The 10,421-nt window shown below is 39.1% G+C and overlaps 1 pseudogene; it reads left to right on the forward strand.

The window, feature by feature from the left end:
• Positions 1-409: 409 nt before the first annotated feature.
• LOC105096419 (small ribosomal subunit protein uS2-like) lies at positions 410-2,241 on the forward strand (annotated as a pseudogene).
• Positions 2,242-10,421: the final 8,180 nt, after the last annotated feature.

A 10,421-nucleotide genomic window follows, 5' to 3' on the forward strand; every position in this document is an offset into this window, starting at 1 on the left:
TTTATAAGTTTCAGGTCGTACATTTAGGCCTTTAGTCCATTTTGAGTTAATTTTTTATATGGAGTAAGGTAAGGGTCCGACTTCTTTCTTTCATACATGGATATCCAATTTTTCTAACACCATTTGTTGAAGAGGCTGTTAAAAGGTAAAGTGAGGCATGTTAAAATTTTTAAGAGTTTATTTGAGCAAAAAGCAGTTCAAATTGGGAAGCATCTGATCTGGCACATAGAAAGGGGCTTCAAGAAACTGCACAAAATGAAAGACTTTTACAGACAGAAGGCAGCTGAAACAAGGATATCACACCAGACAGACTGCACAGGAGCACGTGGGTTCTCTGCAAAGTTACCTTCCTACAGGGGATGGCTGGAGTCTGTGAGGTAGACGACTTAACTAGTAAGTAATCTAGGGAATGCAGGTGCTTCTGACTGACAAGTATAAGATTCCATTTCCAGGAGCTCTGGAACTGTAATTACGTCTTAGTTTTGTGACCTGGGGCTTAGCATAAGAAACTGCATTTGAACCTTTGCACCCTACACTTGAGGTTCTTTTCTGGGTCCCCTATTGGCTCCACTGGTCTGCACTGCTGTCTTTATGGCAGGACCACACTGTTTCCATGCCTGGGCATTGTGGTATGTTTCAAAGTCAGGAAGTGTGAGTCCTCTGCTTTGTTTTTCTTTTAAAGTTGGAGTTTCATCTTACATCATATATAAAAATTAACTTATATGGATCAAAACCCTCCCCTGAAGTGCTAAAACTATAAAACCCTTAAAATAAAACTTCAGGGGATAGCTTCTTGACATTGGCTTTGGCAATGATTTTTTAGATATGACACCAGAAACATAGGCAACGGAAGCAAAAATAAATAATAGGACTACATCAAAATTTAAAACTACTTGGGGGAGGGTATAGCTCAAGTGGTAGAGCACATGCTTAGCATGCATGAGGTCCTGGGTTCAATCCCCAGTCCCTCCTCTAAAAAAAATAATAAATAAACCTAGTTACTGCCCTCCACCAAAATAAAATAATTAAATAATACAATAATAAACAAAATATAAAGCTATTTAAACAAAATTTAAAACTACTGTGCAGCAGGGAGGGTGTAGCTCAGTGGTAGTGTGTGCCTGGTGTGCACAGGTTCCTGAGTTCGATCCCCAGCACCTCCATTAAGTAAACAAATAAACCTAATTAGCTTCCCCGCCAAACAAACTGCTGTGCAGTAAAGGAGACAATCAAAAGTGAAAAATCAACCTATAGGGTGGGAGAAATATTTATAAACATATATCTGGTAAGGGATTAATATCTAGAACATGTGAAGAGCTCCTTCTTTCCACGCTGCCCAGAGAGGGGTCTGTACGGCATTGTTCTGGGTTCCCATTGTGACCTGAAGGGAAACTCTCACAATGTCCAGAGCCCTGATACCCTGCAAATGAAGGAGGACAGTGCTCAAGTTCCTTGCAGCAGGAACCCACTTAGGTGGTACCAACCTTGCCTTCCAAGTGGAACAGTATATCTACTCCATGATGGCATCGACGTCATAGAGCTGAAGAGAACCTGGGAGAAGCTTCTGTGGCAGCTCGTGCCATTGTTGCTATTGAAAACCCAGCTGATGTCGGTGTCACATCCTCCAGGAATACTGGACAGTGAGCTGTGCTGAAGTTTGCTGCTGGCCACTTCGCACCTGGAACCGTCACTAACCAGATCCAGGCTGCTTTCCAGGAGCCGAGACTTCTGGTGGTTATTGATCCCAGGGCTGACCACCAGCCTCTCACCGAGGCATCTCACGTTAACCTGCCTGCCATCACCCTGTGTAACACGGACTCCCCTCTGCACTAGGTGGACATCTCACTCAGTGGGTCTGACGTGGTGGATGCGCTCTGGGAAGTTCTGCGCATGCGCGGCACCCTCTCCAAGGAACACCCATGGGAGGCCATGCCTGATCTCTACTTCTACAGAGATCCTGAAGAGATTGAAAAGGAAGAGCAGGCTGCAGCTGAAAAGGCCGTGACAAAGGAGGAATTTCAGGGTGAATGGACGGCTCCCACTCCTGAGGCGGCGGACCGGTCCGAAGGCGTGCAGGTGCCCTCTGTGCCTGTTCAGCAGTTCCCTCCTGAAGACTGGGGCGCTCAGCCCGCCATGAAGACTGGTCTGCACCTTCTGCTGCTCAGGCCACCGAATGGGTCGCAACAACCACTGAGTGGTCGTGAGCTGTTCTTTCCACAAACTCTTAAAATGGAAATAGGTTGACGGAAAATAAACAGTTTCTAAAATAAAATAAAATAAAATAAAATAAAATAAAATAAAATAAAGAGCTCCTTCACAGCAATTATGTACATTCACAAATGTGTTTGCGATTCCTATGAACTATGGACCTGGAAATCCTCATACTAAGGGAAGTGGGCCAGAAAGAGAAAGAAAATACCATATGATACCACTTATATGTGGAATTTAAAAAATAAAATAAGAGAATCCAGCTTAGAGGGTCTTTGGAGAACAGCTTTTAACCTAAAAAAACAAATAAAGCATGATTAATTAATTACATTCATTACAAATTCAATCATAAAGGAAAATATATATTAATTATATATTATGATAAATATAAACTATTAATAGCAAACTACTTTGTAGTTTTCTAATTTATCACTTTCTGAATCTTATGCAAATTATGTCTCCTCACATTACCAATACAAGATTGGTGAAAGACACTAAAAAAATAAAAATCCCTATGAACTAAACTGTGACACAGGGCTGGAGAGGGGCCACCCCCGAGGTGGGACAGTGAAGGAGTATTTGTATCCCTGCCAGCTGAGTGCAAACGGCTTCTGCTGAGCCTCACTGACAGACATGCTGTTCTTTCCCACCTTTTAGTTCTTACTCCCAAGTCAGGGGACCGGTAGGGGGAGGCAGTCACTTGCTGAGTTTGTTCCAGTTACACATTATGAAACTGAGGGAAAAACTCAGGATGTGTTTGGGCCCACTATAGGACTGAAACTCCACTGATCGCCTGACCTCTGGAGGCCTGGACTCTGATGGGGGGCCACAGTGACATAGTGGGTCTCTCGGAGTCAGTGTTAGTTCAGAATCAGTGTCCAGTGGTCCCTGAAAGATCTGATTACCTCCTTTTCCCCAAAGCACAGTTACCCTGGTAAAAGGCCACAGGTCCTTCTGGTGAAGGCTGGGAGGAAGATAAACAGTATAAATTTGGGACAGGGTGCCAGGGTCCTTCCTCATGAGGACCTGTCCTCTCCTCCATTCAGGGGGCCCTGGGTCTGCAAATTAGCTCAGGTGGGAATTGATTGAGGGACCCATGACTCTCTGATTTATGATTCAGGTTAGACTTTCATTCAGTTGACCTAGACGTGTTCTAATGATACAGATCAGGTAAGAATTTAGTAGACTTCCTACCTGTGTTATTTTTAGGAACACCGTTATCAATAGATCAAGGCTATCAGTCTTGCCTTCAGCAGTTGCATGCCACCACTTGGCCCCTGCCACCTGCCCAGTTATTCCCCATGCATGTAGGTTTCCCAGTACACGTCTGCAGTTCCCGCTGGAAGGCCTGGCCAACAGAGAAGACTGATCACGGAGCTCTTTAGGGGCGCCGGGCTCCCCTCACTAATGTACTCTTCCCAGTCTTGGTGAGAGCTATGTTTCCTGAACCCTCCCAGGGTTGGTGAGTAAGTCTTAGAAGACAAATCCACTCTAACGCCCAAATTTCCAGAAGCCTTTGCATCTCTTCCTGTTCATTAAACTAAGGCAAGGCTGCATTTCCAGCTCACTCACTAAGGGCTACCTTTCCCACCTCCCCAGTTGCAACCTTCAGGGCAGAGTCTCTGCTTCGTGAGCTCACATCTCAAAATTAGCCTGATCCAAACTCACCACAACTCGGCCCTTCCCACACGGTCCCCCCGGACTTCCCCAAGTATAAAACAGAGAACTCAGGTCGTCCTTTCTGCGTGCGCTGTACCTCTACGGGCCTCACTCTACCCTGCGGGGGGGCCGTTTCTACTTGACTAGTTAGTCACAGGATGAGTGTGGTCATGGGGGTGGGTCCCCTGACTTGTAGGGGAACGGCCTCAGGGGAGATCACTGGTGTCCTCAGGAGATTCCACTGGGGGTGGGAAGGTTACTTCCATGGGGTGGGGGTTCTCTTCATCTGTCTAAAAAGACTCATCGGAATTTAGGGGCTCCGTGTCCCCACCTTCGTCGGGGTCTCCCCCACACCCCCAATCCATCCGCACCACCCCTCTTCCCCAGCAGGGTCCGCACTTCAAGAGCAAACACAGCAGGACAGCTCACGTGGAACCCAGCCAGTCTCAGCCCTGGAGCTACAAGAGGTGGGGGTCTCCTTCAGGCAGTAGGTAGAAGCCCGCAGGTCATTATGCAGGGAATTTGAATACCAGAGCTAATCCTGCCCCCCACCCCCAACCCCCGCCATTTGTACAGTGACAGTAGGAGCAGCTAGTCAATCTCATTCTATTCATCAGTTTTTAAAAAATGCTTAAAAATATTATATACACAGTCATCTACCTCCTTGTTTCTTATAAACAATTATTTAAGTGTATACAGCGGAGGTATTCAGTGTATCATGGACTATCGGTAAGCTCTTTACTCCTGGAAACAGAGTTATTAGCATCTTTATATAATTAGATTAGGGAGCCAATTCCAGAAATCCTAGAACTGTCTTGGTGCCAATGGCTGTGTGTTCTTTCAGTGGTTGTGCCCTGTCCCTTCCCTCCTGGCTCAGCAGGGGCCTGAGTGGAGCAGTCCACATACGTTCACCTTCCCAGATCTTAGAACAGAAAGGAAAGAAGTGGAGAATGGACATTGAGAGGCAACAAGTATACAGCACAATCCTTTCTTGATTAGAATAACTAGTAAAGTGATCTGCCTATACATATGTATACATATTCTTTTTCATATTCTTTTTAATTATAGGTTGTTATGAGCTATTGAATATAGTTCCCTGTGCTCTACAATAGGACCTTGTTGTTTGTTTTGTATATAGTAGTTTGTATCTGCTAATCCCAAACTCCTAATTTATCCTTCCCCCTCTTCCCCTTTGGTAACCATAAGTTTGTTTTCTATATGTTTCTGTTTTGTATAAGTTCATTTGTCTCATTTTTTATTTTTTATTTACTTTTCTTTAAAAAAATTTTTTTGAAGTATAGTCAGTTTACAATGTTGTATCAATTTCTAGCATACAGCACAATGCTTGTCATACATTAATATACATATATTCATTTTCATATTCTTTTTCACCATAAACTACTACAAGATATCGAATATAGTTCCCTGTGCTGTGTCTCAGGTTTTAGATTCCACATATAAGTGATATCATATGGTATTTGTCCTTCTCTGTCTGGCTTACTTCACTTAGTGTGATAATCTCTAGGTCCATCTATGTTGCTGTAAATGGCATAATTTCATTCTTTTTTATGGCCGAGTAGTATTCCATTGTGTATATATATCACAACTTCTTTATCCAGTCACCTGTTGATGGACATTTAGGTGCTTCTTTGTCTTGGCTATTGTAAACAGTGCTGCTATGAACATTAGGGTGCATATATCTTTTTGAATTAAGCTTCTCTCTGGATATATGTCCAGGAGTGGGATTGCTGGATCATATGCTAATTCTATTTTTAGGTTTTTGAGGAATCTCCATACTGTTTTCCATAATGGCTGCACCAAATTACATTCCCATCAACAGTGTAGGAAGGTTCCCTTTTCTCCATACCCTCTCTAGCATTTATCATTTGTGGACTTTTTAATGATGGCCATTCTGACTGGTGTGAAGTGATACCTCATTGTAGTTTTGATTTGCATTTCTCTGACAATTAGTGATATTGAGCATCTTTTCATGTGACGATTGGCCATCTGTGTGTCTTCATTGGAGACATGACTATTTAGGTCTTCTGCACACTTTTTGATCAGGTTGTTTGTTCTTTTTGTTATTGAGTTGCATGAGCTATATTTATATATTCTGAAAATTAAGCCCTTTTCAGTCTCATTGTTTGCAAGTATTTTCTCCCACTCTGTAGCTTGTCTTTTCATTTTATTTATTTTTTCCTTTGCTGTGTAAAAGTTTTGTATGTATGTTTCTTGATACTGATGCTCCCATTCTTACAAGATAGTCTTAAAGCAGGGGTATGTAAATCAAGGGAAATAGATTTTCTAATTTAAATGCTATTGCTATGTCTTCACGAGGTTGACCGTTTTAGGTGTAGTCCTGTGCATATTTCTAATCCACTTAGATGGGTCGAATAATCCTAACAAGGTTGAAAATACTGATATTTTGTTGACTGCTGTTGACATCTCATGAAAAGATGACAAGTATATTTCATGCCATGGACTTAATGACAACGACTGCTCAGGCTCTGAATTAAAAAAAACAAAAAACACAAAACCAAAAAACCATATCTTTATTGGTTCAGAAAAAAATGCTAGTATTTTTCTATTAAAGAAAAAAAAAAAACCCACACAAAACAACTAAGATGGAAGACACAAAATCCTTGAATGGTATCTACAACAAAATTAGATGGTACATCAAACCCAAGATCTCCAAAACGTGAGCAGATAACAACAAACCACCAAACATGGCAAGACATGAAGGATGCCGGCATCTGTGTAAGAGGAAAGGGGGAGAAACAGCACCAGTGAGAACCAAAACCCTCCCTCTGAGCCAATTTGAGAATCAAATCTGAGTCTAGCATTTTGTACGAGGTGTTCGAAAGCTGGTGAGGGAGACCTCCCCATAAACTCTCAAAACTAACCGACGGAGTGCTAAAGGTTTAAGCAGTTCACGAACGAAGGACACAAAGGAAAAAGAGCCCAGATAAAACGAGGTGGAAGGCGGGCAGGGTCAGACCTCGGAAAGCAAACGGCGTCACATTTTTAACTTTTCACAAAGGCAACAGAAGATGGCGCTAGAGAGCCACAAATTTAGAAAAACGCTATTAAACTACACCTCCCTTCTTAAAGTTTGGAAAACTAACACAAAAGTCAATAACAGAAACAGATCCATGTTGAATCTTATAAAAGGTTAATTTTTTAATAGAGAATAAAAAGCCAGGTAAGCTCCTTAAAATAAAAGAAGACCTGCTTACAAAACAGACGGAAACTTTATTTCCAGTGTAAAAGACATTAGGATGGAAATGTCAGCTGTCTTGATTGCGGTGGTGGTTTCATAGCTGTACACATCTATCAAAATTCATCAACTTATACATCTGAAATATGTGTAGTTTACTGTACAGGAATCATACTGTAATAAAACTATTTTTAAAAGACATGAGAATGTATGAAGAATAGGAAAAAACAACATAAATAAGAACCAGAGAAAATCAGGAATGAGGTGATAAAATTTAGAAAAGACTCACTTCAGAAATGAAAAAAACAGAAGAAAAGCAAGTGAGTAAACAGCATAAGTAGTACTGAGAGAACCAGGGAAAGGAGGAAAACCAGACATGAAGAAATAGAGAAAACAGGAGGAAGAACAGAGAAGACAGGCAGAGAAAGCTCAACAGGTCAGAACGCAACAAGTGTCATCAAAGAAGAAATCAGAGCATGAAGTAAATATTTAAAAATATAATTCAAGAAAATGTACCAAAATTTAAAAATAGAAGACACACTATGCAGCTGGGAAAACTGACCCTGAATGACAAACATGGATACATACTTTGCAATTGTTAGACTTTTTTTTAAAAGAAATAAAGAAAAAGAAAATATTCTTTGGGGATCTAAAAAAAATACAGTAATGAAAGAAAACTGTCACCAGATATTCTTGCCTGCAATACTTTATGCCAGTAGACAATAAATATATTTAAGAAATCAAGAGGAAAAACTGTGAGCCAAGAATCATATTCAGCAATTTCAAATCTAAAGGATGTAGATAAATTGTCAACAACTTGCAGGAAGATACAATGGCCTTTCAATTGTTAAGGTGTAAGAGTTCTTCATATATTCTGTTAACTTTTTTTGGTATATATTTTTATTGAAATATAGTCAATACTTATGACAATATTATGCTAGTTTCTGGTATACAGCACAATGCTTCAGTCATACATGAACATACATATATTAGTTTTCATATTCATTTTCACCGTAAGCTACTACAAGATATTGAATATAGTTCCATGCCCTGTACAGTATGAACTTGTTTAAATCTTTGTATATTCTGGATACTAGACCTCATTAGATATGTGATTTGCAAGTATTTTCTCCCAATCTGTAGGTTGTCTCCTCACTTTGTTGATAATTCCCTTTGATTCACAAGTCTTTAATTTTGATGTTCAAGTTATTTAATCTTTCATTGCTCAGGTTTTGGTATTATATCTAAGAAACCATTGGCAAATCCAAGGTAATGAAGATTTATCCTATGTTTTCTTCTAAGATTTTGATAGTTTCCGATCTTTCATTTAGGTCATGAATCCACTTTGTTAATTTTTCTATATAAACTATTTGTGAAAATGTACAAATTTCACATTTTTTCCAAATAGGTATTCAGCAGTCACAGAATCATTTGTTGAAGTGACTATTATTTCTCCAAATTGCCAGAGAAATTAGGCAAGAAAAAGTAAAAAAAAAAAAAAAAAAAAAAAGCACGTATGAAACTTGAGGACATTATGTTAGGTGAAATAAACCAGTTGCAAAAAGATAAATACTGTGTAATCCCACTTATATGTGAAAGTCATAAAGACAGAAAATAAATGGTGTTGCCAGGAGCTGGGGGAGGACAGAGTGAACAGTTAGTGTTTGGTGGGGGCCAAGTTTCATTTTTACAAAACGAAATGTGGGGATGGATGGTGGTGATGGTTTCACAACAATATGAATGTACTTAAAACCAGTGACTTGTACACTTCAAAATGGTAAATTTTACACAATGCTGTAAATAGCTATACTCCAATAAATATTTTTAAAGTAAATTTTGTTATGTGCATTTTACCACAATAAAAACAATTAAAGAGAAGTTTAAGGATGTGTCCATTACAAGTTCCAAGAGGAAACATTAGGGATAATTAGGGTGAGGCAATATTTTTTTTAAAAAGTAGAGAATTTTTCAGTATTAAAGAGTGAAAAATGTATATTAATTTCTGAACAGCACAATTAAAAACAAGTCCTCAAAGAAACAATCATGGTAAAATGGCAGAATATCTACGACAATAAAAAATTTCCTAACAGAAAAATTAAAGTGTTTACACAAGAAGTCAAATTAGAATAATTATAAACTCCTCCTCGGGTACACTCCATAGCTGAATATGATGCTTGATTGATTTTTTTATCTCTCTTCACTTTCTCCCAATAACATTTAAGATGAATACTATGATTTCCTATGAAACTTTCTGCAATGATGGAAATATTCTGTATCTGTGCTGACCAATATGGTAGCTACTAACAGTGACAGAGTTTGGTTAACTTGCTAGCTGGTGATAAACTTAAGATTCAAGAATATGAAAACAAATATATGTATATTAAGTATGACTGAAGCATTGTGCTGTACATCAGAAACTGACACAACATTGTAAACTGACCACACTTCAAAAAAAAAAAAAAGTAAAATCAAGATTCAAAGGCAGGCAATATGGCTCCAAAAAGTGTATTCGTAGTCACAGCGCTTCTGTGCTTTTCTACAAGTGGTAAGTCCATAACTATCAAAAGATCTATAATAAATAACATTGTCTTGTTATTTATCAGTTTCACAAATTTTTTTTTATTTGGACCAGACAACATTCTATATTATTCTATTACTAAATAGCAAGTGAGTCTGAGGGAGAGTAAGATACGGTCAAGGATTTGTGATTAGCAGTAGACTAAGAATGTGAATGCAAATTATCCTGCCCTGGGAAGTTTAAAGTAACTCCATTATATCATATTGCTTCTTTAGTTGCTCTTGTGGTCTGTATAGGAAAAATTCTCTACTTCAACAAAGAAAAATTATATAGAATATGAATTTTATATGACATTGAATTTATTGAAGTATATATTTTCACTAATGAATACGTTTTGCTGTTCTGTATTAGTAACATTCTCTGAAATCATGGCAGCATACCCAGGTAAGGGCTTTCATTGGCAAACGGACCTGGTACTCTTGCCATTATCAGGGAAAACAAGTGTTACCAGTTTTTCATCTTTGAACCGTATCAATGCCAGAGAATCGTTAGTTACACAGTGCTTTGGATAAAACTTGACATGTGGCTACTGAACGTAACATTATACAGTCCCTACTTTAAATTTTCTCTAGAGTTTTTCTCTATTAACTCAACGGACCTCTGGCTTTGCATTTACACGTACTTAACAAAAAAGGGACGATATAATGTACATCAGCTATTAAAGTGCTCGCATTTATTTCCAACCAATAATTGAGAACTTAATTAAAATCCTGGTGACATTAAGAAAACCATGCGCTACAGTACTAAGTACAAAACATC

The sequence above is a fragment of the Camelus dromedarius genome, chromosome 13 (assembly GCF_036321535.1).
Source record: "Camelus dromedarius isolate mCamDro1 chromosome 13, mCamDro1.pat, whole genome shotgun sequence".
NCBI classification, from domain to species: Eukaryota; Metazoa; Chordata; class Mammalia; order Artiodactyla; family Camelidae; genus Camelus; species Camelus dromedarius.